We start from the raw sequence: 27,044 nt of genomic DNA on the forward strand, positions 1-27,044 counted from the left end.
ACCAAAACTAGACCAATTGGAACCAGAACCTACCGAACCATGCCCGTCAGCACTACAAGCCTCAGTGTGACACCCATCAGAACCACGACTTCCAGAAAACAACCCCAAGAAACTCTCTGAGCGATACCCACCGCCTTCCAAGGACTGTCCAAAAACGCCAAAGCCTTTGCAATGCCCACCGGAACTGTCCTTACCAACACAAAACCCACTGTTGAACCAGTCCAAGGTACCAGGACAAGTTTCCTCAGAGATCTCCCAGAACACTTGGAAGCTCCAAAGAGATCCCCACAGGTCAGAACGCCCCTTAGGCTCACATGGAGAACTATCAAGAACCCCTATGGAACCCAGGGCAACTCCAGAGTCAGGGTCACAAGGACAAACATCAAGATCAGGGCTTTTAGGGACCAGAACCATCTCCGGGCATGCAGGCCAACCGGCAACATCAGAACATGTCTCCACTAGGGAAGCACGTGAGCACGCTAACACAGACACATCTGGGCACTCTGGCATACGAAGCACATCTGGGCACACCGGCACAAGAGAAACCTCTGGGCATGTCAAGGAACTGCGAACCTCAAAGTCAGTCAAGACAGGACCGAAACCAGAACTGGGCAAAAAAAATTCATCATGACTAGACTTCACAGTTACTGGATTCTCACTAAAAACTGCAGGATCAGACTTAGATGTCGCTGATTCCAGCAGGGTTATTAACAAATCATGTTCAGGGGCATTTACAAGACAGGGCAAATCTTCTGATGTATGCACTGAACTAGACAGGGTTCCCATAGCTTCTTCTGGACTAGACAGAGACTCATCAAATACACTGGACTGGAGCTCATGAAGGGCTGCAAAACAAGTCAATATTGCAGCAATCCCCACTGAACTAGGCAAAACTGAGAAACTCACTGGACAGGAAGGGGACTCTGGAACTACTGCCACACCGGGCAGAAAACCAGAATTTTCCAGGATACAGGGCTGGGTTTCAGAAACACTCATTAACCCGGACTGAAATTCTGAGATTTCTACTATTTTTTCCAGCGAGTCAGAATTATCCATGTTACAGGGCAAGACTTCTGAAACATTCAGAGGACAGGGCTGGAGTTCCTCGGCTGTTACAACACTGGAGAGGGACTCAACAATATTGGTTAAATCAGACTGTGTACAGGGCAAGGTATCTAACACACTTGCTGACGAGGACAATATTTCAATGGCTTCTGCTTTGCTGGGCATAAATTCATCAAGTTTTATTAGAGCAGACTGTAATTCCAAAACAGCTGCTAGACAAGTGAATATTACTGCAGCACCAACTGAGGTAAGCAGTGCCTCAGACTCCTCTGCTAGAGGGTTTGAAGTATCCAAAGTACTGGGTGAAGCATAAGACTCTGCGACCACAGCTTCACTGGACAGGATCACTGAACAGTCCATATTGCAGGGCAAAACCATGGAAGCACCTGCTGGACAGCATAATGATTCTGTGACCTGAGTTTCATTGGAGAAATCTACTGCACAATTCATGGTACAGGGCAAATTCACTGGAACATTTTCTGAACAAGGTAATAATTCTACGATTTCAGGTTCACATAGCAGATGCTCTGAGCTATTCACGAAACTAGAGCAAGGTGTAGAGACAGGAAGATCAAGACACAAAGTTTGTGCATCTGAAGCACTATTCAATTGTAAAATTGGAAAATTCAGATGCTGGGGTTCTGAGGTTTCTAGACAGGATTGCTGGGACTCAGAAACTAATGTAGTGCATCTATTGGCATCTGCTGGATCAGACAGGAGTTGAACTTTATTAACACAGGTAAATTCTACAGAAGTGTTTGCAGAGGCAGGCAAAGATTTTCTAATGTCTGTTTCACTGAACAAAGACTCATGAGTACTGGCTAGGCTGGACTCAGAAGTCAGCAGGACCTCTGGATTCTCTGCTGAGAAATTTGTGCAGGGCAAAGTTAAGAAAGTATCAGTGGCTTCTGTTTTACTGGGAAGTAACACTGAGTTATCCATGGTACAGGGTGGAGTTACAGGAACATTCACAAGACATGGCAGGGACTCAGTAACTGGAGAAGTGGGACAGTCTCCAATTGACAGTGTGTCTTCCCTGGTATCAACTGATTGAATCGCATAAAAATCGTCCAAAATCATCTTCCACACATCGATCAATGGAGCCACAAAGTCATACCCACACACACCAGTTTTTATTAGGTTATAGGCAGACTTAATGCATGCATTCAATACTAATTCACTTTTTGCACTGTAAAACTGACAAAATGAACTTGCATCTTTCTTCCATTCATAGACCAGGGCTTCCATCTCTTCTTTCTTAAATGGAGGACCCCATGCATATTTAACAGCTGAGCATTCCGGCTGATCATAGTTTGCAAATGTGTTAGTGGCAGAAACATACATTGGGTTATTTAGCAGGTGATTGGCCGATTTCTTATTCCTAAGGATCTCCAATACCTGTAGCAAGTGTTGAACTGTAGTGTATGCAAATTTCCCTTGCTGCACGAATAAATTGATCTGTTCAATACTCTGTAATAATAATAATAATCCGAACATTTGTATAGCACTTTTCTCCTGTCGGACTCAAAGCGCTCAAGAGCTGCAGCCACTGGGACGCGCTCAGGAGGCCACCCTGCAGTGTTAGGGAGTCTTGCCTTGAACTCCTTACTGAATAGGTACTTGACCTAGCCAGGATTCGACCCCTGGTCTCCCATGTCAAAGGCGGAACCCTTAACCAGTACACTATCCAGCCACTACTGTAATATATCTTCATAATCATATTCAGATAATTCATTTAAACAAGAACTTTTATTTTCCCTGGCTAGCAATGAAAGTTCATTAGTAGTTTCATAGGTCCATTTGACTCCCCTGAATGGTGACTGAATTTCATTATCTGCTACTGGCGGAGTCTCATTACAGATCTGATGCGCAGTCGCCAAGGGCAACGACTCCGCTGATTGTAACGCTTTTCTTTTGGAGCGTTTACGTTTGGCTTTAGACCCTGCTGCCTTAGCAGTAGAAAAGTTATCAGAACAATTATCTGCTTGCTGATTATTTTTGTAGGCAGTAGAAGGAGCAGCTGATTGACAAGCTGCCAGGAGCTTATCAAAAGGGCTAGGCAAATCGGTTTTGCGCAGCCAGTTATGGATCACAAACGCTAGAAATTCCAGTGGTCTCTCTTTTAAATTGGTATGATCCAAGACATCGTAGGCCCACTGAAACAATCTTCCCTTAAATAAAACATAAACTAGCTGGGGGGCCCACGTTGAAACAGGAGTAGCCTGGAGCTCGGGATTGGCCAGGAACCTGGTACATTCAGAAAAAAACTCATTTTCTGTTTCAGAATTGAGTTTCTCAAATTTCTTAAAGTACCAGGAACCATAACAAACAGTGTCATTTTTGCTGGGAAACCCCCCCCCCCCCCCCACAATGGGGATTGGTAAGGGGGCTACCATAATGTTAAGCTTGGAGGTGTAATCTCCACCGTCAGCATTCAACACATAAGCTGACGTGAAGGAGGTACACACACCAGCACAAGGAATCAGGATATCCCCAGTTTAGTGGAGGAGAGGACTGACTCCAATAGGAGATTGTGGTGCACAGAGCCGGTGCAGATCCGAACAGCCACAAACAACACTTTCGTAATAACGTCTCAGCGCAAGTAGTGCTGAGACGCATAAACCAGGACTGAGGAGATCAGGACAGGTAGACAGAATGAACGCTTGCTTAACTAGCCACTACTTAGTGACAGCAAGCGTCCACAATAAAACAGACTGGAATGAGGTAGCCAATGCGTTTGCAGCGATGGCGTGCCTCACCAAGACAGGACAGGATAGTCAGGAAATAGCAGGATCAAGATAGATGAACGTAACACAGATAAATATACAATAAGCATGATTTCCTAGCGTATTACAATTACAGCTATCAATGAAACTATTTGTAACGTCTGACTAACATATGTATATATCGGCAATGAACCGATATATGACATAAGCAGGAACTCTGACTAAGACTGGAGTAATACAGGGAACAGTACTCAGAAGGATTCGCTATCTCTTCGCAGAGATGAACGCAATCCACAAACAGGACCAGGAACAGGATAACTAGCTCAGCGTGCTGGAACGCTGACTAACGGAACACAGGATATAAACAGTTCGTGTACGTATATATCAGCGACACTGATGTATCAACGTAACACGAATACAAGGAAAATAATAAACGTGCAAGTATGCGTATATATTGGCGATGAACCAATATATGACACAAGACAAGCAAAGTAACAACTTCTAGAAACAAGAGCAGAACTAGGAGGACTCGCTGACCCCTTCGCAGGAGTCAGCGCAGTCCACACGGACTAGGAACGAGGTGGGGCACGGGCAGAGTAACAGACAGGATCTGAGACTATGGTAGCCCATGAGGCATTGCAGGAAGCAGTTCTTTATACTGAGGTCATCCAATGGGAGCAGACCTGCAGATTCCCACACAAGTGAATGGTAATTAATCACAGGCTGATAGCAGGAAAAGGCAGACAATGATATGCAGCCTGCAGGAAAGGGATTGCCCCTCCATTGCAGCAGACAATGTTTGTTTACACAAAAGCATATTAAACTGTCATTAACTTCAGAGCGACTGCAGATGGAATCAGCAACTAGTTTAAGTGCAAACCAAACTATGCAAGCAAATGCATGTAATGACATTAGAACTGCTTGGTTTGCAATACCACTGCAGTCAGCAGTAAACGCTGCAGAAGCGATCATAACATTCAGTCTGTAAGACCCGGGGCAGACTACAGCACTTTGCACGTGCAGTTATTTGCAATTCAATACCGCAATTTTCTGCGAGATTCCAAGAGCTCTCTTTCTTGAAGGAATGTGATTTGCCTCATTCCTATGCTCTGAAAATGCTGCATGCAGCACTGCAGTGGGACCCCCCTTATAGGTTTCCATTGTTGCAGCACTGTGCTGGTTGCCAGCAATCAGGAAGCCCTGTAAAATCACTCATAGTGGGCCCCAGCCCATATTCAACTGAGTTTGGCCATCTATGGCATTTTCCAATTCCTAGATCTTTGCCCTTGCTCCACTTGCAACCCTTCATGTAATGTGAATTTTGTTACTGGCTACTGTCTTGTGATTGTTGATAGTTTGATACTGAGTTTGTCCTTTTGCTGCATTTTGTGCTACTTCTTACACTCAATTCAGTATTGATTGTATGTACACTACTGCATTAATGGAGAACTGAAGTCACAATTTTAAATAGAACAATCATAAGTCGGTATGTTCCTTTAAAGCGGAATATAAGCCAGAATTTCTTCTTTGCTCTAAAAGATTATGTACAGCATATAATATACTAACACAATGTTATTTTTAGTAAAACAGCATTCAAAGGGTTACATCACAAGGCTGACTCTTTCTTCTGCAGGGAGAACCCGCATCCGAACTGCTGTTAAGCTTATCTTGTGTACACATTCCAGGGATGCTGTCACAAGTAGATTCGAGTGGCCTAAGCACTCGAACTCGTGATTCAAATGAGCAATAATTAATGCAGGTGTGGAGCGAGACATAAGGGGTTATTTACCCATAAGGCTGTGTGTTCCCTGCGCTCCAAATAGGATCCACACGCATCCTATTCTTTGCGTTACAAGCCTCGCTGCAGGCACTGCGGGCACTTCCTCCTTCAAGCAGGGAGCACGCAGCCTTATGGGTAAATAACCCCTTATGTCCCGCTCCTCACCTGCATTAATTATTGCTCATTTGAATCACGAGTTTGAGTGCTTAGGCCACTCGAATCTACTCGTGACAGCATCCCTGACACATTCTTTACTTGATACATTTATGTAAACATTCTCTGGCTGTGCAGGACTTCAGCTGATGAGTCCTGGGGTGAAAGACAGGTCAGAAATCACTGGCGGCTGCATTCACAACAGAATTACAACAGTTATGAATACAATGCACCAGCAGCTTTAAAAATAAATTAAATGAACTTTGGGAAGTTATAATGTCTAAATGAATAATAATACTTGTGCACAAAAGCAAATATGATAATTGTATGGTTTATAAAAAGTAGGAAAACACATTTTTGTTGAAAATTTTGTCAGAGTTTTAAACCGCTTTAACCTCCCTAGCGTTCTAAACGAGCTGAGCGCGTCCAGAGACGCGGGAGGTCACCGCTCAGGCCCTGCTGGGCCGATTTGAATAATTTTTTTTTCAAACACGCAGCTAGCACTTTGCTAGCTGCATGTTTGCTGCGATTGCCGCCGATCCGCCGCTACCCGACGCGAAAGAGGGGCCCCCCGCAGACCCCGTGCGCAGCCTGGCCAATCAGTGTCAGGTAGCGCTGAGGGGTGGATCGGGACTCCCTATGACGTCACAACATCGATGACGTCACAACATCGATGACGTCGATAATGTCATTCTGTTCGTCTCCGTAGCAACGGGGAAAGCCCTGAAGGAAATCCCATTCAGAACGGGATTTCCTGATGGGCATAGGCGGAAGGGTGGGTGGGAATCGGAAGGGAGGGGGGTATCATGTAGCTAGCGCTAGGCTAGTTACATAATTTTTTAAAAAATTAGGTTTAAAAAAACCATGCGCAGCCATGCGGCTGCGCATAATCAAAACGCCAGGGAGGTTAATAGAGACCCACCGCTTTTTGCCTAGGTCTTCTCGTTAAATTGTTAAAAATGTGTTCAGTATTCTCAGCATTTATCATTCATCAATAAAGTCAAATCAGTGTAGTAAAGGAAGAGGCCGATCTTCTACTTATGACCTGCCCCCGCTCCACCCATTTACGCCCGCTGCTGCTCTGTCAGCAAAGACACCATTCCCCCTTGTGCGCTCGTATATGTGACAGCGCAGTGCACTAAAGGGCATACAATGCACACCCAAGGCTGATGTCCTCTCCTGAATGCCAGTATGTATGAGTGTACGAGCTCTGCGAGCACCGTGATGAACCGGAAGTACTTCCAGTGTCACACCCTTAAAAAATAGTTTTAAAAAGTTGATTTTTTTACATGAAGAGAGCTGGTGAGAGCAGTGAAATAAGGTCTGGGAGATTAGAGCACAAGGACAATGGTGATATTATGTTTTTTTAATTAACATAATACACCAATTCAGATCTACTTTAAAGGGACTCCGAGCAGTGCAGAAACTATGGAAAGATGCATATCATTTTAAAGCTCTCTTTCTCCTCTTTCCAATGATATATAAACCACTGCCCTACGCCTTTTAGTTTTTGTGATTTTCGCGATTGAAATTGCTGCGGACGCGATTTCAATCGCGAAAATAGAGAAAACTAAAAGGCGTAGAGCGACGATTTAGGTGTCGTCAGAAAGAGGAGAAAGAGAGCTTTAAAATGATATCCATCTTTCCATAGTTACATTGTATTACACAGGGCGACTTTTTCTGCTGAATGGAGCTGCTGACTTTGAGAAAAAGTCGCCCTGTGTAATACACTGTAACTATGGAAAGATGCATATCATTTTAAAGTTCTCTTTCTCCTCTTTCTGACGACCCCTAAATCGTCGCTCTACGTCTTTTAGCTTTCTTTATTTTCGCGATTGAAATCGCGGCCGCGGCAATTTCAATCGCGAAAATCGCGAAAACTAAAAGGCGTAGGGCGGCGGTTTATATATCATTGGAAAGAGGAGAAAGAGAGCTTTAAAATGATATCCATCTTTCCATAGTTTCCATACTGCTCGGAGTCCCTTTAAGAACATGTCTTGTCCCCACTTTTGGGCTGCGTGCAACACAGATTGCCATTGCAACGCACGGCACTTGCATTGCTATGTGATTTTTCACAACGTAATCCCATTCACTATTATGAATGAAATTGCACTGCATTGCACAAAAAGTGCATGTAACTATGTGTTGAGATTCCATGCTGAATTGCTACACATTTATGAAAACAGTCTATGTACTTCTGATGTCCTTGCGGATCGCATACCCTGTGTGCAAACACTGTGCGTTGCTGAAAAGCCGATCAGCAATTCAAAGATGGCGAGGAGGCCTTACACCTATTTGGGCAACTTGCTTGTAGAACCCCACTAAAGACTTGCCAGCACAATTCCCTTACTACTTCTGTTCTGTAGGTATAATGGTAGACCTTGTCAGTAAATTCTGTTAAGTACTTAAGCTTTACAACTGAGCTGAAAAAGCTTAATTTAATATCTATAAAATATTATAAACACGTAGGTGGGAACTTCTATATAAAGTTATGGAGCAGAAATTTATTTCTTACAGGGAAAATGTCATGCTTTAGTTTTGAGGTTACTATGACAAAACAGTGTAGCTCATCTGAGGATATAATTACATTTTCTAACTATGATATGAATAAATATATCTATAAATAAGCATAATGTGTAATTGCAATAAAAAAAGTTAGCAAACACTAAATCTGGTTTTAAAATTGGGTGTACATATCATAGCCTATGCTGTTAGCAATGAATAAAAATGCCAACAAAACAAATCAGCGGAATATAACTAGCATACAGTGTCCTGTTCTCTGTTCTAATTATCTTAATAGTAGAATTATTGTACCAGATTTACTGGAATTAAACTTTTGAACAAAAAATAAATAAGATTATTTGTGTTAATGTCCTCGATGGCAATTAACCTGGTTATTACTCTGTTTTTCGGAGTAGGCCATTGTAACTGTATGCAGGAGACATGAAAACCAATTCAGTACTAAGGATCATTTACATTAGTATACTAGTAATAAATGCCATCATGATATGAGTCATGTTAAGCGGGAATTTACATTTGTTTTGTTATAAACTGAATGTGTTATCTAGTATGTTTATCTGTATGTTTTTAGGGGATTTTTCTCTTGAAAATTATGGAAAAAATATGTGTTTTTTTTAATCCATTGTTGATATACTGTACATGCACAATATCATATTTATGAGAATATAGTTACTATATTATTACATATTTTTGAGAAATGAAATTTGTTTTAGATACATGTCATATTATGAAAACAACATTTTGCATCCTATAACCTTTTTTTGTCCAGATTCCGAAGCATGAGAAAAATGATGTTCGGTCCCATTCTATCTTTATAGCACAGTTTTTCACAGGATATTTTCATGTAAACCCATTTTGCAAAAGACTTACAACACTAAACCTGATGCGATGTTTAATGAAATCCACTGAAAGCACTAATATTGCCCATAAACTCCTACTTAAAAAAAACCTACAATATATTCTCTCCAATGTTCTTGTAGCACTTGCACAAAAATATAGGGTTGGGTGAAGGGGATGAGCCTTCTTAAGCTACTTTCATTATTCTCATTGTGTTTTCTAGCTGCCTGGTTATTGCTTGGAATACAGATTAAAACATTTTTAAGATAATGTATTCTCAACCATATCTTAGCATTCATTATAGTACCGTATATACTTGCGTGCAGACAAGCCAACAGGTTTATACTCAAAAATAGGGCTTAAACGGGGGTTGTCTTTTGCATGAGTGAAGACCCAGATTTGGTTTATGTGTGAGGATCCACCTTGCAGAGTGCACATTGGAAGCATAGGAAGCAAAGATGGGAGATGCAGATTGTGACTACAGAAGTATAATGCATTACCTGTTTTCAGTGGAGCTACACGTCCTCCTCACTCCTCTCCCGTACAGTCTATCTCCTTGCGGCCTCCGTCCCTGCATGTCATGTGTGGTGCACTAGGCACCGCATAGAGTTAGAATATACAGTGCAACTGAATACAGGAATGAGGATGACATGTACCTTGCTGAAAGCAGTTAATGTATATTACTTCTGGAGTGCTGGTCATCTGGGCGCCGGGCAGTTCGGCACAGGGCAAACCGAATGATGGCTCTCCCTGTTGCCGTTAAGCTCCCTGGGAGTGTTAAATACTATTCCCCTCAGAGTTGTTGCAACTAGGAGGGAGATGTAATCCAGGGTCTGGCAAGCCCAGAACTACCTTTACGCGGGGCGCGCAGCATAGCATTGCTGCTATGATGGCGCCCAGCCGAAGTGCCTGCCGCTTAGAGCCGCATGCCAAAATGAACTGCTTCGTTACTTCTGTACTATACTAATAGTTACTTCTGTACTATACTAATTTGAGGTAGGGGTTAATGTAGGAAACACCAGCCAAAATTTTGATCCTGGGGAGTTGCTCAGGGAGGGGCCAGCTCATGTCACTATGTGTACATGCTACAGAGTATGCAATGGAACAGTGCCTCTAACCATCTCTGGCAGCAGCTCTCACATCTCCCCTGCACTTTTAAACTTAAAACAAAAGAAACCTGGGGCTCACTGCCATGTGACTGCAGTGAAACCATGAAGCTCTGAAACCTTGAAGTTTTGGCGGAAAGCTTGAAGCTGAAGAGATAATGCAGGAAATGTTGATGGCAGAGCTGGGAGAAGTGTATTGGAAGCATGCTCAGAGCATTGCATGAGGAAACTAGGAGAACACATGGGGAGGTAGGACTGTTTTTCATGAATTTTTAACAAAAGTTGGTGGATGTGCTTATTCACAGATGGGCCTATTCACAAGCATATACAGTAAATGTATAGAACGGCTACATGGATGTCTATATTGAGTTGACCCTAAATGATGTGGAATGGCTAAACGAAGGCCAAAAGCCAAAAGGGACAGCCCTAAAAAAGATATAATGGAGACAGAACAAATTTGCTAACGGAAAGGAAAACATTCTTAAAACAGCCCTTATGAATTTTTGCATAGATGGTCAAGACTTGGAATCAACAGACAGTAGGACAGAACTGAAATGTATTTGCTTATAAGGAAAGTATTATTAGTGTACTTCTGTCTAATGTGTACATCTGAGTAGGGATGCTCATTCGGATTCTGTGGAAATGCAATTTACAAAATTCCGATCGGAAATTATAAGTGCGGTATGCGGTATCCGAAACTTCTGCCGGAAATCGCGGAAATTCCACCCGACTTTAACATCGATTTTCTCAAAAACTATAAGGTCTTTTTGAAAACTTTTTTTGCATCTTGTTCACAAGATTCAGTTTAAAAAACCCTGAAAATTTGGTGTTAATAGGACTTACGGGGGCTTTGTTATTAACCGCTAAATCGGATTTTTACTGTAATGTAAAATGCAGAAAATCTGCATCTGCCTATTTTCTGCATTTTACATTACAGTAAAAATCCACAGACTTTAGCAGTTAATAGCAAAGCCCCCGTAAGTCCTAGAAACACCACATGTTCAGGGTTTATTAAACAGAATCTTCTGAACAAGATGCAGAAAAAAGTTTTCAAAAACACCTTATAGTTTTTGAGAAAATCGATGTTAAAGTCGGGCGGAATTTACACGATTTCCTGCGGAAATTCCGCATTGAAATGCGGAAATTGGTAGCGGAAAGCAGAATCGGTAATTGGCAATGGCGGAATGCAGATTTACCGCAAATTAGCATTTCCGACCATCTCTACATCTGAGTACAATGTTACACTGTAGCAGCACTATGACACATGAGACCATAAGTGTGTGACTTAGTTTGTGCCAATTTTATAAGTTTGTGACTTAAACAACCCAGCAAACAATAAGGCCTCTTTCACATTAGACAACGTGTGCCGGAACCGTTTCCTGCACGCGTTGAATAGGCTGTGGCGTGTCGTCGGGAATCTGCGGTGAGACGCTGAGTAGCGGCGGTAGTAATTAATTTACCCGACAGGAAAATGCCGATTCCCGGCGATAAAATGCTCCCGGGTGCGTCGTACCACAACGCATCGAAACGCAGCGTCGGGTGTGAAAGGTAAAATGAAAGTCTATAGACTTTCATTTTACCTTGGTCAACGCAAAGTTTCGACTTGGCATTGAAACGCTGAAGAAGGGCTGTAGTGTGAAAGAACCTTTATGGATATTAGGGCAGAGGAGTGGCTCAGCAAATATAGTGGTAGAATGTCACACTGGAACATCAGTGGTTATTTTATATGGCTTGCTAGATCAAAGGAGGGACTTAATTGAAAATATGCCAGTTTATAAACAGTGTCAGCATGGAAGAAAAGCCAGAGATTTTTTTTTTTATTTTTATTTTTTTTTTTACAGTGAAACTCTGTAGTGTTGGTGTTTGATTTCAGGACTACTTGGTTCGGAACCCAAATAGCTGCATTCAGCACCAATTCAGTACTGGACAGAAGGGTGGTGTGTATTTCATTTAGCTCTGATACTTCCTGATTCCAAGCTGGAAGGAGGAAGTATCAGAGCTAAATGGAACGGACCCAGTACTACTGGCTGGTGCTAAAAGGGTGCTGAATCCAGCTTTTTTAAATCATGTGGTCCCAAATTCAAACACCAACACTATTATTTGGAAATATATTGAATGGCTTCTAGTTGAAGAGAGGAGCTTGACTGATTAAAATATGCCAGTTCCAATGAAGCATTGCAATAAAGAAACAGGGCTAGAGGATTGCTTTTTCACAGTGTTAGATATTAACTTGGACCAAGAGGACTCACTTAGACTAAAATCTTTGTATACTTTTCAATAGTCCAATACTTTTATTGATTATTTGGGGATAAGGTTGATTTCATTCTCCATCTATCAATCACTATTTAAGCATAATTTACTTTTCATTCCATGATGAAAACAGTAATGAAATGGCTAACAGGCCGGACCACTTATAACCTTTTTGGGTTGGGCTGCATCAATTCTTTAAAAATGACACTGTTGCCCAAAGTTTTATATTTATTTCCGGATTCTCCCGGTCAAAGTTCCATTATACTTTTCGGGCCCCTTTTACACTTGGATTGCAAGTGTGCATCGCGTTACCCTGTTTTCAGCAGGGTAATGCAATGTCAATGTAAGGCAATAGGCCCTAGCACACTTACCTTGTTGTGCGGAATTGCCCAATCTGCCGCCGAACTGGACTTCTGTGCCAGTATAAGTAATGAAAGTCACTCACTGGGTGATGCAAACCTTTTTGCGGCGGGAATCAGGGCCGGGCCGAGGCATAGGCTGGAGAGGCTCCAGCCTCAGGGCGCAGTGTAGGAGGGGGCGCACAATTCATTCAGCTGTCATTCCTAATTGTGTTTGAAGCAGAAATAAATAAGAAAATGGGATACATGGCAGTGACTGCAAGCCAGATAACTAGATATTAAGGTGTTTTGGAGGTTGTGGGCCCATGGGGGCCTGTTAGTCTAATAGCAATCAGTGTGTGATGGCTGGGGTGGCAGGGATGGAGGGGCGCACTTTGGTGTCTCAGCCTTGGGTGCTGGAGGACCTTGTCCCGGCTCTGGCGGGAATGCACGGAACAACAAAATACGTCGGGGATCCCTGGGAATCCCGGTGATGTATTTCCTGTCCAACAGGGAATATATGATGTATTTAAGTTAGAGAGCAGCAGATACAGCATAGATTATACTTACCCCAGTCCCAAACTGGTTAATCTCTTCCGCAAAATTAGTATATTATTATTAGTAGTAGTACATAAGGTTTGAATCTGAACCTTTTTAACCTGTAAGGAGGCCCAAAGTGTGGATCTGGAGTGCACAAGAGTAGGCGTCAGACATGGATGATCAGATGCGAATATTCCCGGTTCACATGCAAGTTGTAAGCAGCTTGGAATGCAATTAAACAAATGACTGAACGGCAGCATTTATTTGGCTGAATTCCAAGCAGCATGCAAATTTGCATCTAACTGAACATCTCTAGTCGGCATATGTTCATCAAAGATCGCTGCGGAGTATCACAGGAAGGAAACAATCAATAACCAGGGCTTGTTCTATCCAAAGAAAGAAAGAAAGTCGTGTATGCAGAAGACGTGGCCCTGTGTACAATGTTACACAATAGTGATGAGAGCACAAATTTTGCATAATCGTAATTTCACATCATAATTTGCAGTTACAATGCTAAATTGTAATGCAAAATTTCCGGAAAAATTGTAATTAATTTAATTTAGAAACAGAATCAGGAGCCGTAATTTCACAATTTCACGTAATTTTTGCATAATTTCGTACCGACTTTAGCCATTTTTGAGAAAATTGACTTAAAAATTCAAAAGAAAAATGTTTTTAAAACTGATCAAAAACTACTTTTTTTTCAAAAATGTCAGTCTTTTTGAAAAAAATTTTTTTGTATGTATTCCCACTATTCTCCTCAACATACGTAGCAATTTTGGTTAGCATTTATGGGGCTTGATTCACAAAGCGGTGCTAACCTACTTAGCACATCTAGGGCTTGATTCACAAAGCGGTGCTAACTGTTAGCACGCCTGTGAAAACCCCCTTAGCACATCTAAACAAGCTTTTCGCGTGCAAAACTTTCTGCGTGTAAAACTTTACGCGCGCACTGCACAGAGCGCAGGGTGCTCCGCGTGAAGTGCCCATTAAAGCTTATGGGACTTAGCGCGCGCATAGGACTTTGCGTGCACAAAACTGTGCGCGCGGTACTTAACGCGCGATCTGATTGAGAAAACCGGTGCTAACCTACTTAGCACCCTGGTTAGTGCGCCTAAAGACTTTAGACGTGCTAAGTAGGTTAGCACCGCATAGTAAATCAAGCCCCTAAAGTCTTTAGACGTGCTAACCAGGGTGCTAAGTAGGTTAGCACCGGATTTATCAATCAGTTCGCGCGTAAAGCTCGTTTAGACGTGCTATGGGGGTTTTCACAGGCGTGCTAACAGTTAGCACTGCTTTGTGAATCAAGCCCATGGGGGCTTTGCTATTAGCCACTAAAGTCAGCACTAAATTACGCAAATTTACAAATAGATTACACAAAATAATGCAAAATTACAGATGAATTACAAAAAATCTATTGAATGTCCAAATTGTTGTTACATATGGTGGTTTTTGCAAAGACATTTCACATAATTGTAATTAGCAGATTACTATTATCCTCACTATTACACAACAGGAACCATAATTACACTGATTTAAATGAGAGTGATTCTCTGCAGCAGATAAGGTCATTTACAATCCAATGTATTGTATGTCAGGAAAGAGATTGCTATCTCCCTGATATTGATTGTTTGCCTTATATGCCACATTGAACCACTCAATATCTGATAAGGTTTCAACCGAACTGATATATATCGATTGCCCTGCTGTTTATGAAGTACAACACACTCCATTCCCATCTAGGAACATGTCTCTTACCACAGGAAAATGTCTTACCACATCTATACAGTGTAAAGATACAATTAACATATAATGAATTCACATATAATGTCTTGAATAGGTTATGAAGGTAGGCTTTCATGCAAAGATGCTGTAAAGATGGCCACACACTGTTCGATATTTTTCATCAATATTTAGCTGCTTTGATAATTTGATCGAATATGCTAGAAAGCGATGCCACAAACGATTCACAATCATTTTTTGGCCAAAAGCAATCTGGTGGCAGGCCTGGAGTATATCACTACTAGCGGCGTTCTATTTCGGGATAACCAATACAGCAGCAGTGCTTACTCTCACCTATCTGCCGGTGCTTCAACCTGCTCTCTGTCTCTTCTATCCCAGGGCACCTTTGTCATGTGACAAAGACTAGAGGCCTCTAGTGGTCCCATAAGGTACATGTCACAGTGGCTCTAGAGCAGGGCTAGGCAAACTATCGCAGGCCAGGTTCGGCCAATGGCCGCTATGAACCCCAGCAATAGAGGGCAGGATTTTGCTCCTCTTCTCTCTCCCACAATTAATTCAATAATACATGCATCGCACGTACCAGGGAAGGACTTACCCAACTGCACTCTCCAGCGGAGGTCTCCATGGCAACAAAGGTGCCACCATGTAACCTGCCGTCAGTACATACCGGTGTGTCACATGACACCACCTTCGCTATGTAGATCGCAGCTGGAAAGGGGGATAGGATGAGTTACCACCCAATCGCCCCCTGCGCACACTTTCTCTGGAGGGATGGAGGGAGGTGGACACTGTTACTGTGGGCCGCATTCTGGATGAAATCAAAGAAGAGTTTGCTCACCCTAAAGGTGGCCACACACCATACAATTTTTTAAATATCTGTTCAATTTAAGAATTTCAATCAATTTTTCTGACAGATTGTAACATTTCAAAAATATGACAAATGTACCACACACCTATGTTCAATTTCTCCCCAATTATGATAAAAATGATTGGAAACTCTGACAAAATTGCTAGGGTGTGTATATTAATAAATTGACAATCTAACACACACCATACAATCTTGAGAAAGATTGAAGAAAAATATCTGGCATTCCGAATCTAAAAAATTCGAAGAAAACAGGAAATCCGATCGGATTTTTCAGTCAAATGAAAAAAAAATCTTTCGATTTTTACGGGAGATCCGATCATTTTTATCAAATTGCTGTAAAATCGGATCATTTTATTGTATCGTGTGGGGCCACCTTTACTCTAAAGTTTAGCCTCTAGCATAGCTTCTAGCATTTAGTGACGAGATAGAGACACCATGGGAGAGAAGAGACAGGGAGAAGTCGGCGCTGGACACAAGACATGTGCTGGCGGCCAGGTGAGTGTAAGCTCTGCTGCCTACACTCTGCACGGGGGATGGGGGCAAAGATGGGAAGACCCGGCAGGCAGTGCACCCAGATTTTCGATAGATTTCAGCATGAAAATCAGTGTGGAGGGATTCAATCAGATACAGTAGATCCCTCTCTCATAAGATAATGATCTGAGAGGGATCTATCTGTCGGCCACATCAACCTGTGTATGGCCACCTTAAGATTGAACAAAATGGCTATATTTTATTTTTAAACTATCTTTGAACAGTTCATCAACTCTAACAGTCACATCAGCTTACTCAGGAAGTGATACTAACTGATAAGCTGTAGGAAGCACATAAATAAATGCATGATCAGTGCGCAGCAATGTTAGCATGTAATCTGACCCACTTTTGTAAGGAGGCTGTCAGTCATGCTGTGTATTCTGCATCTGCCCCTATGCAAATTCATCCTGGCAATCAGCATCTGGAGAAATCTATACATTGTAAACACACAATTATTAGTGTTACATTTAACGGAACAAGATTCCTAATATCAGGTTTAAACATCAATGTTAATGTAGCCTTTCATCTAGGCTAGACTTGTCAGAAAACCTGCTCATTCTATTAAATAAAATAATTATGTATAAAAGTCACAAAGTCGAGTATAAATACAGCAGCTGTCCTGCATGGCTTTACCCATCTGCCATGACTCGACTCTTTAAAGCAAACCTGAAGTGAAAATAAACAGATGAGATAACCAACTGTATTTATAGTCCATATGTATCATGTTTCACAGGTTTTCGCTTTTTCCCACTGAATGAAATATTACTGCTTGGCTGCTGCTTGTTTCCCATGTAGTATTTTTGTTGAAATCATAATGAAAGTACCCTTGAAAAGTTACCTATACAGTTCCCTGGTGCCATTTACCTTTTTTTTTTTTTTTTTACCTAAAACAAAGTAATGAAGCCCATAGTGGGTTAGATTACCTCTTTCTAGTGTCCTGATGCTGCTTATGTTGTCTTCCAACCCCCTAATGCTAGGCCTAATGCAAGGGTAATTCATGGTTCCGGAAATCACTGGGCCCCGTTACTTCTCCCTCCGAGTTGCTATGACTTGGAGGGGGGATAGTATTTTGCACCGCCGCAAATTTAAGTGGCAGCAGGGCTCAATTTGAGCGGCAGCAGGGCTCACCCTGAGCCCCACCCTTGGCGGCATATTTATATACGTACGCCCCCCCCCCTTTTTTCCCCATTCCTGGTCCTCAAAATATTCAACAGAATCCTCCAGTCAAATACTTAAAGAGACACTGAAGCGAAAAAAAAATTATGATATTATGATTTGTATGTGTAGTACAGCTAAGGAATAAAACATTAAGATCAGATACATCAGTCTAATTGTTTCCAGTACAGGAAGAGTTGAGAAACTCCAGTTGTTATCTCTATGCAAACAAGCCATTAAGCTCTCCGACCAAGTTAGTCGTGGAGAGGGCTGTTATCTGACTTTTATTATCTCAACTGTTCCCGGACTATTTACTTTTCCTCTGCCAGAGGAGATGTCATTACTTCACAGACTGCGCTGAAAGAATCATTTTGAATGCTGAGTGTTGTGTAATCTGCACATATTATAGAATGATGCAATGCTAGAAAAAACACTATATACCTGAAAATAAAAGTATGGCCTGGGGCACACCAGAGGAGTTTTTCTGAGCGTTTTAAGTTTTTAAATCTGCTGCTAATGTTATCCTATGTGTCTGTGCACACTGCAGCAATGAGGTTTTGTAAAAAAAACCCATAGCATTACATTGGGAAGAGCTTTTAGAGGTTTCAAAAGCTCTTCCCAATGTAATGCTATGGGTTTTTTTTACAAAACCTCATTACTCCAGTGTGCACAGACACATAGGATAACATTAGCAGCAGATTTAAAAACTCAAAACGCTCAGAAAAACTCCTCTGGTGTGCACCAGGCCTATGAGAATATTTTCTTTGCTGCTAATCTTCTAGTAATTATTCATAGTACACAACCAATTCATTATATCATTTTTTTTTTCGCTTCAGGAAGTTCCCCTATGCAACGCCATGTGATTTTACAACTTTGTGGTTGCAGTTCCAAACCACACTCGTTCATCCACAAACACTTTCTTTCACTGTGCATACACAAAACTCACACCTGTAAACTCTGAGAACAACAAGCAATGTCAGGGCAACAAGCAAGAGGTAATCTAGTCCACCATGGGCTTCATTCAATAGATTTTTCCCCTGTTCAGTGATTCTTTAAGCCTTGGGCACATGCTAGACAGTTCGCGGCTGAGGTGGCTGGTTGGTGCTGCCTCTGTGAAGAATCTAGCATGTGTAACCAGGCAACACAAGGGGGGACTGGAACTGACACACAAAGGGGAGGGGGGTAACTTATTTGTAGCTGTTTGGAGGTCGGGATGCTTTAGGCTGGTTTATGTGTCAACATGTATGGCTCAATTGTTCGTGAGCCACTTGCACTGTTCGTTTTTTTTTTCTGTTTAACAAAAACTTTCAATAAAAAAATCACCTTTTAAAAAAATACTCTGCATATTGCTTTTACAAACAGCATTATTAATCTGACAGCTGTAATCATAATGACAGGTTATTAAGCTACTACATACATCTTCTGAGGGATTCTCCGGATTTCCTTTACAAAAGCACTGCCTGCCAAGGATTTCTCTGAAGATGCTGGCCAGCCTGCCATGCATGCTATTCTGGCAATTAAGACTTCTGTCCAGGGAATGCATTGTAAATAAAATATAATTCACCTGTGAGGAGTTGGACTAGTCCAAAACCCTACCTTATCCTTGGGCAGATATTGTGTAATCTGACACACCATCAGGTGTGTACAACGTCATTCAAATTACATTTCGTCATATAAGTTCCAGTGCATGGAAAGTCCACAGGCTTCCCCGATCTACCTACAACCCTCATGCTCTGGGACCCTTTAAGAAATCTATATTCATTTTAAAGATTGTTTGTGGCCATGCTTCCCTCCGTGTACAAGCGCGGCCACACTGCGCGTGCGCAAAGTACGATCCATGGCTGTGTAGTGGCATGGAACCACTCATGCACTGCTTTTTTCCCCATGTGAGAGCGACTCCGTGCTACTGCATAGGCATGAATCTCCTGGCGCCTGCACATTGAGGCCACGCTCATATACACCCTCTGCTATGAATAAGAGGGTATTGCCTGGTGGCGGAGGGGTTGTGGTGGATTACAGACGTAAATATGTAACTTTCTTCCTTATTACAGATTTAGTTTAAGTCAAATAAAAACCATTTAAAACCAAACCCCCCAAAAAATTGCGTTCATTGCCAATCGGTATGAAAAATGTAGCTTAACGACACTGAACAACAATGAAATATGGCCAATATCATGTACTGAAGCTGATTCAACAGGCAGACCGATTCTGATTATTATTGGGCAGATATCGTGTAGTTTGATGGTGTGTACAATGTCGTTTAAATGATCTTCCATCATACTAGTTCCAAAGCATGGGTAAAAAGCGCTGTCTACTATGCAGTATTCGAATGACAAATCTTTGGAATTTTAGTGGAATATTGGTATGAGTGTACAATGTCATTTTATGTCTGTCGATGTTGACATTACTATTTGTGTGTGCAGATTTAGCTGCATAGTGTTTACATATTACACAGCTATTTGATGACTACACATGACCATTAACACATCTCTCTACCTATTTGGGCTTTTTCCGCTGAAAATCACACTACGCATTGCAAATATTCTGATCATAATTTTCTTCTTTTAAAACAAATGTATTTTTAGTGCCGATTTGAGACGGATATTGAAAAATGATTACAGGCCAATCGCAAATGGACAAAAAAATATGCAGCATGTACAGCGTTTGCGATTTGGTGATTACTTGCGGTAAGCAAAATGCGAGCCGCGATAACTGGATCGTGGGGTAGCCAGAGAAAAAGGGCCCTTAATGAACTTCCAATATTTAATTCCAACCACAGCCATATAGACATTAGTTTCAAAGTACCTACATTCAAACAGAAAACTTGTAACAGATAGTTAAATCTACGATTCTGCTGAAAAAAAACACCTGTGACACCATTTTCCCTGTAAGTGTTTTTTCCTCCCTTGAAGCAGCTGACGCTTCAGGAGCTAGAAGTCACAGACTACAGTATGTATACGAAAACGTTCAATAAGCACCCTTGGGACTTGCAGTGAATATTTGTCGTGATATATAAAAGAGCCACTAGAGGGCGCCCGTGTTCAGCGTTCAGTGGAATAGAAGGCTCTTCTAGCTTGAGAACGGTGATGAGCCGAAGAAGGTGGATAATTCTCATTGTGTGTGCCGTCTTCAGTCACAAACCTCTCACTCCTTTCATTCCACTTTCAGCACTCTACATCTCCTTCTTCCTCTTGACTGACTAGCACTCCAGCACAGTGATAAGATCTGGGAACAGCACCACACCCCCGGGCATCCCTTTAACTTCCTCGGGCACAGAACAGAGATGGGATTTCCAGAGGTATCCTCAAACTCGTCTGCTTACAAGATTATTATCTTCCTTATATAACTACAGCCAAAGGAACTGGGAGAGGTCTATGTGAAGGGAACTTTATGAAAGCATCTGGAGCAGTCATACCTGCAGTGAAATTCTACCTTGAGGTAGGTTAATCTCAAACACCTGAATAGCTTTTATTATCATATTAAATGCTAATGAATCACCATTGAAACATATGCATGGTTATCCTTTTAACTTTATTTTTTACAAGTGATATTGCCTGACCATTTTGCTGTAAGGACACATAGGTAGAACATAACTGATTGCATCCCAGACAAGGCTGGTAATATGATGCTTAACATAACCTCGTCAGCATCAGCACCAAATCTCAGTTTGATAACTGCTGTACTTTCAGTTCTCAGTATTGTACAACTACAACCAAACTATGGATAGACAGGCAGTGTTAAGACTTCAAGACAACACTTTATAGAAGCACACACATCTGTAGATGAATAGGATAGGTATAAAGCAACTCTGCATGTCATTATTATATCACACTTCTGCAAGCTTGAGCAGGCTGGTCATTCCTTTCAATAATTAAAACTGGCGGTGATGTTAAATGACAGCTGACGTTTACTATGCAGCAGAAAGGATACTTGTCAAAAATGATTAACAGCTATGTGTCAGTCTATAAACATTTTCTAAAGCAATTAAGGTGCAAAATCAGAGGAGACCCATGGGAAAAAATCACATTGGAGAGAAAAAGTTACCCCACTGTACTGTAATGCAAAATTAAAGTGATATAGCTGTCATCCAAAATATCCCGTTTGACGAGTTCCAGAGTGGGGGTGGGGGGTCCCCAAGTAGTGTAACTGCTTGTGATAATAGAGTCATATGCCTGTGATATGTCATTTATCTGTGAGCAATGAGCACAGCCCAAATGTGCCATGTGACAAATGTGAGATCGATCTTGTCTGATTTATATGTGATGAGCTGACAGATCTGAAGGTATTATATTTAAAAAAAGAAAAACTCTGTGCAAAAAAAAGGGGACTAAAATGAATATCTAATGCATATAAACTGGAATTAACCTAATTCGCAATAAAACCACCATTAGCGGTGAAACAAACAGCTGAAACAGATTAATATATAATGTGCGTGGAAACCCTGAGTGCATTATGTCAATCACATGTAGTACGTCGAGCAGCGCGGTCTGTTCCAGCACAAGGATGAGTGTAATGCCATTTACACACTGTTTGACTGTAATGGGGGCTTTCATTTGGAATAACTGCCAGCTTAAATTGAGTTTAGCAAATTTTACAGACTAGATAACAAGAGTGACTAAACTTTGTTGAAAATATGAAACAGCTTTAGTGTTGATTCCCTGCTCCACTGATTTAATTATGCAGTCGCTAGCGTTCGCGCTGAACGCTAGCGATTGCTGAATCGCAAAATGTAAAAAATGACCGGCGATTTCCCGACGTTTGCGGCCGCGATTTTGCTATGCTAAGCACTGCATAGCAAAATCGCGGCAATAATCGCTCCGCCGCGCGATCGCGATCAGGTCAAAAACGAATCGCGGTAGTGGAAATGACCTACCGCGATTCCTATGTTAAAAGCAAACTGTAGCGATTTGTAAAATCACTAGCGGTTTGCGGTTTTGCGATTCAGCCATCGCAAACGCCGTAGTGGAAAAGGGCCCTCAGGATAGTTTTCATGCATGCATTACCTTTTGATAGCTCATTTTAGGTCTAAAGACTGCCACTAATGATACAATTTGCCTAACGATCGTTTATGAACGATTTTTCATTTAAACAATTGACAATGATCAATGGGACCACTAATGGATGAAAATCTCCTAACCAATCTGATCAGATTAATGAAATTGATCTGAGTTTTGGATCGATTTCATTAATGGTGGCCACTAATGATACAATCTTTTTTCATCCAATCTTACTATTTCTATGTAATACAAGGGACTGCCTAAATTATCTATTCAATATAATTACTCAATTTACCCTTCTGCTACATAGATTTGTTAAAATTGGATGAAAAAGATTGGATCATTAGTGGCCTCCATCTGATCGGATTGGTTAGGAGATTTTTATCCATTAGTGGTCCCAAACAAGCATTTTCGATCATTCATATGAAGAATCGTTCATAAAGGATCGTTCTACAAATTGTATCGTTAGTGGCCACTTCTAAAGAGAACAGTAGCCCATTGTCTATTTTATTGCCTAAACAGTTGATTTCAGCATATAGCTGTAAGCTATACTTCTTTAAGTATCTTTATAATCCATTATAAAGGTTTTTATTAGAAACATTGTCTGATTATCTTATACACATAGAGATTTGGATTGTTTGCTTCACTTCTCAGTCAGTCATGTCACACACTATCCCTTCTATTGACAGATATTGATTTTTTTTTTCACTTTAAGCAATCAAATTCATCTATCTTGGTCCATTACATATATCTCTTGGCTGTGCTACGAGTTCTTGACAGGCGTCTGCATAATTCAAGTTAATTGTACTCAATTGTTCAACCCAACTGGAGCCTATATTTCAGCACTGATGCTATTTCATACATAATAACCACTGAACTGGTGTTTGGTTTAGACACCCACTTGGGTTAAAGGAAATTAAAAAATATAAATTACAACTTTATTTTACAGGACAACTGAAGTGAGGGGGATATGGAGGCTGCCATGTTTACAGTATTTCCTTTTAAGCCATGCCAGTTGCCCGGCTATCCTGCTGGTTCTCTGCCTCTAATACTTTTAGCCTTAGACCCAGAACAAGCATGCAGCAGATGGGGTGTTTCTGACATTAGTGTCCGATCTGACAAGATTAACTGCATGCTTGTTTCTGGTGTGATTCTGACACTACTGCATCCAAATAGACCAGCAGGACTGCCAGGCAACTGGTATTGTTTAAAAGGAAATAAATAGGGCAGCCTCCATATTCTTCTCAATTCAGTTTTTACTGGACTGGGCGTCTGAGTACCGGCTTAGATACTTTTACAAATGTTGACTGACTAATATCAAAGCTTTCTGGCTGGTCTGATAAGATAAATCATTAATAAGTTCCTATCAACTTTGAGTGTCTGACTGATTGTACTATTTGGTATCATATAACTCCCATCACTGATCAGCAAAATTATTGCTTTTATTGACAGCAGCAGAGGTGTAACTACAAATAATGGAGCCCCTCAGCAAAACTTGTATGTGGCCCCAATGGTCACACCCTTTCCCTTGCCTCCCCTCATAGTCTGGGGTCAATCTCACAAGGTTCATTCAATGTGGACTTCATAACCATCAGATTCATAACAAGTGTAGCCACACAACCCCCCCCCCCCCCCCTATGAAGGATGGACCCCATTTGTTGGAGGGAGGGAGGTAATACAGCTCTGGGCCCCCATGCAGTCGCAGGGGATGCTCCCCTGTAGTTATGCCCCTTCACAGTAGTGATCAAACTGCTTGGGAATTGAATTATCAATTGCCAAGTTAAAGGGAGCCTGAGATGGGGGGAATTTTAAAAAATGATACACACCTGGGCTTTTCTCCAGCCCCCTCCAGGCTGATCGCTTCCTCGCCGTTCTCCTGCGCTGCCTGGATCCTCCACAATTCGTTCCGAAAAGTCCTTTTGTCTGGGGCATACTACACATGTGTGGCCCGGCCGTGTGCGTGCCCCCATCCTGCTCCTACTATAATAGTAGTGCACAATACTAATGCGCAGGTGCAGAAAGCTCCCGACAACTGGAGCGCATTGGGGAAGTGCGCGCGGCCGGACTGTGCTGACTGCTCCCGAAAGAAGGACTATTGGGGCTGAATTGTGGAGGATCCAGGTGGAGCAAGAGGACGGTGAGGGAGCGAATAGCCTGGAGGGAGCTGGAGGAAGCCCCAGCTAAAGTCTCAGGTGCACTTTAACTGTAAAAAATGTTTTGCTCTCTGATGTACCGGTGCTGTACACATTCTAGGCAGCAGTCGTCAGAAAGAAACGATGTACGAAGGGTCGGACAATAATTGTTTAGAAGTAATGCCCCAATGACAGTAAAAGACAGCAATCATCATCCATGTAGCGTGGCAAATTTTTCACATCCGGGTCCTCATTTTCATGCTTCCGATAACAATCCGATCGGCAGACCGTGTGCCAATTCAAATGTGCAGTGAAGCCATTCGCTCCTCATGACCATCATACCATGGTATAGCAGGTGTACAGAGCTTCAACAAGTTGGAGAGTTTTTATTTGCTATTTACCTATGATATACTGTAGTATTTGATACGTGTGATGGCTTTAACCTGGATCAAAACAATACATCAATTCAATTTTAATAATCTATATATGATATTTAATTGCACTCAAAATGACAGATTTATCACAACAGATTCCAAGTAAACTGAAGAAGCGTTATTTAACAGTTTGAACCTGATTGGCTGTTCTGAGCAATAGTTCCTTTTATGATTCTCTTTTCTTTGCATCTCTCTTGATATTTAAATCCCTTATCCCACTGTTCTTTTATATTACGGCAAAAATAAATCATACCCTGAGCTGTACAGGGATACAAATTAGTCACTTGCACTATACTTTCTGAAAATTGCACTACATACATAGAAGAGCATTAGACCTCAACAGCTAATAGAAAAATAACTGATACATATGTTCAAACTGCATAAGCAGCCAACGTGTTGAATGCGACAGTTCAGCTAGTGTATAAAACTCTAGCAGTGTTCCACAATAAAAGGACCACTTTGAGGAATTCCAGATGAAAGTTGGAAAATCATGCAGTCAATTTCAAGATCTAAAGGGATGTTTTGTAAAAAAAAAAAAAAAAAAAGTGCAAGGGGGGTGCAAACTAGACATCACTGGGCCCCCCCTGTGAAAATTTGGATGCCCCAGGTATAGGTCCCGAAGCAGGTGGTTTCAGAGCATGGAGCTTACCGCCAGGTGCCCCCAGTACAGATAGCCAGGTATAGGTGCCCCCAGTATAGCCAGGGATAGGTACCCTTCCCCAGTATAGCCAGGTATAGGTGCCCAGTAGAGTGGGGCCGAACCTCCGATTTTAGGTTCGCGAACCGGGTTCACGAACTTCCGCTTAAGGTTCGGTTTGCGTAAAAGTTCGCGAACCGCCATAGACTTCAATGGGGATGCGAACTTTAAAACAAAAAAAATTATGCAGGCCACAAAAGTGATGGAAAAGATGTTTCAAGGGGTCTAACACCTGGACCCCCAGGTGGAGGAGTGGGATACATGCCAAAAGTCCCCGGGAAAAATCTGGATTTGACGCAAAGCAGCGTTTTAAGGGCAGAAATCACATTGAATGCTAAATGACAGGCCTAAAGTGCTTTAAAACATCTTGCATGCGTATACATCAATCAGGTAGTGTAATTAAGGTACTGCTTCACACTGACACACCAAACTCAACGTGTAACGCACCGCAAACAGCTGTTTGTGTAGTGACGGCCGTGCTGGTCTGGTGCGCACCATGGCGAGAACAGGTATGCAGTGGCGGGTTCACTGAACAGAACAGGTATGCAGTGGCGGGTTCACTGAACAGAACAGGTATGCAGTGGCGGGTTCACTGAACAGAACAGGTATGCAGTGGCAGGTTCACTGAACAGGTATGCAGTGGTGGGTTCACTGAACAGGTATGCAGTGGTGGGTTCACAGAACATGTATGCAGTGGTGGGTTCACAGAACAGGTATGCAGTGGTGGGTTCACAGAACAGGTATGCAGTGGCAGGTTCACTGAACAGTTATGCAGTGGTGGGTTCACTGAACAGGTATGCAGTGGTGGGTTCACAGTACAGGTATGCAGTGGCAGGTTCACAGAACAGGTATGCAGTGGTGGGTTCACTGAACAGGTATGCAGTGGTGGGTTCACTGAACAGGTATGCAGTGGTGGGTTCACAGTACAGGTATGCAGTGGTGGGTTCACAGAACAGGTATGCAGTGGTGGGTTCACAGAACAGGTATGCAGTGGCAGGTTCACTGAACAGGTATGCAGTGGTGGGTTCACTTAACAGGTATGCAGTGGTGGGTTCACAGAACAGGTATGCAGTGGCAGGTTCACTGAACAGGTATGCAGTGGTGGGTTCACTGAACAGGTATGCAGTGGTGGGTTCACTGAACAGGTATGCAGTGGTGGGTTCACAGTACAG

At 42.0% G+C, this 27,044-nt stretch overlaps 1 protein-coding gene across 1 annotated transcript in view; it reads left to right on the plus strand.

Annotated features, from left to right (window-relative positions):
- Positions 1-20,703: 20,703 nt before the first annotated feature.
- CPNE4 (copine 4) overlaps positions 20,704-27,044 on the plus strand; it is a 672,213-nt gene continuing 665,872 nt past the window's right edge. The window contains exon 1 of the mRNA XM_068236266.1: positions 20,704-21,050. The gene's annotated coding sequence lies outside the window, so the exon portion shown is untranslated. The remainder of the gene's footprint in view (positions 21,051-27,044) is intronic.

This window comes from Hyperolius riggenbachi, chromosome 5 (genome assembly GCF_040937935.1).
Source record: "Hyperolius riggenbachi isolate aHypRig1 chromosome 5, aHypRig1.pri, whole genome shotgun sequence".
In the NCBI taxonomy this organism is placed as follows: Eukaryota; Metazoa; Chordata; class Amphibia; order Anura; family Hyperoliidae; genus Hyperolius; species Hyperolius riggenbachi.